Source organism: Gavialis gangeticus, unplaced genomic scaffold (assembly GCF_001723915.1).
Source record: "Gavialis gangeticus isolate Ggan-Ray unplaced genomic scaffold, GavGan_comp1, whole genome shotgun sequence".
Taxonomy (NCBI): Eukaryota; Metazoa; Chordata; order Crocodylia; family Gavialidae; genus Gavialis; species Gavialis gangeticus.
Window position 1 is genome coordinate 3,986,876 of NW_017729014.1, and position 1,401 is coordinate 3,988,276.

Genomic DNA, 1,401 nt, shown 5'->3' on the forward strand with positions numbered 1-1,401 from the left:
CTTGAGCAGCGAGTGCGGGGGGGGAGCAGGGGGAGGCCAGAAAGACCTTGCTGTGCCTTCCGGAGCTCCAGCTACGGTGCAGAGGGGCAGGGCCAACCCTGTTCTCTGGAGCAGAGAGCAGAGCCCCACCCAGGGCTGAAAAGCATCTGGGATGCTGGGGGGACTCTGGTTTAACATAAACAAGGAAGGGGTCTGAGGCAGACATTGCATAAACTGGTTTGATCCAAATCAGTGAAGTCTGATACTACATTCAACTAGGTTTATCTCAAACTAGTTTCAGCCATTTTCAAACTGGTTTACGTTCACTGAACATCTGTTATGGCTTTAAACCAGTGTCTGATCACTTAATCCAGTTTATGTGTAATGTCTGCCCCCAGCCTGGTGCCCAAGTCTGAGCAGGTCAATCATTTTCTTTAGGAAGGGAAGCAGAAAGGATGTGGGGTCAGTAGCTAAGGGTCAATGAATATTCCAGTCTTCTCAGTCCCCAGCATAGATTAATATTCAATATCAGTCATTAAGATGCACTCCATGAGAGGCCTGTTGCACCAAGAGAGTTCTGCATAGTTTGGCTGGCAGTTCTCTCAGAGTGTTTGACCCAGTGCCAAATATCACACAGAAGGTCTACAGGAAGGCTAGCATCCTAGGAAGAATGGCCTCAAAGGGGTGAGGAAAATAGAATTTGATCTGACTGCAGAAAAGGAAGAACAGCTAAGGCTGAGGCATTAAAGTGGGGCATTCATGAGGTAAACCTGGGTTTATGTTTCAGCAGCTGAGGTATGCATAAGCCAGACCCATCTGCTCTACATCAAAGCCTCTGAAAGGACACAAAAACATTTGTATCGTGGGCAGGGAGTGAGAAAGACTCTGAAAACATGTCCCAGGAATGCCCAGGAGAGGGTTTCAGGAAGCAGTAGAGGAGCTTCAAAATGATAGCTTGCAACAAGAGAGAGGTACATGCCTTTGCTAGAGAACTTCCAGGACCTGCTATGCACTGCATCCCAGTACAGAAGACTGTGCCCAGCACGGTGACTGAGGGGCACTATCTGATGCTTAGTTCTTATGTAGAGTCCTGAGTTACAGCATAAAATCTCTTGTGCTCTTTGAATTTGGAGTGAATGAGGCAAGGAGCCCACAAGTCAATCTCAGAAGAGTGTAGCTGCTAGGTCTGTGTGAAGCTTCAGGTGCCGATTCAATTCGGAGGAGATTTGGCTTGATTTGGTGGCTGAATCTCCAAATCCAAATCAAATCAGGGGACCAATAAAGAGGTCCGAATTGATTTGAAGCTCTCCAAATCTTTGGAAAAGGTTTGGACAGCTTCGATGATTTGAGCAGTCCCCACCTGCTGCAGCAGGGAGCTTGGGGAGGGGGGTAAGTAGAGTGGGGGGGAACTTAGAAGGGGGG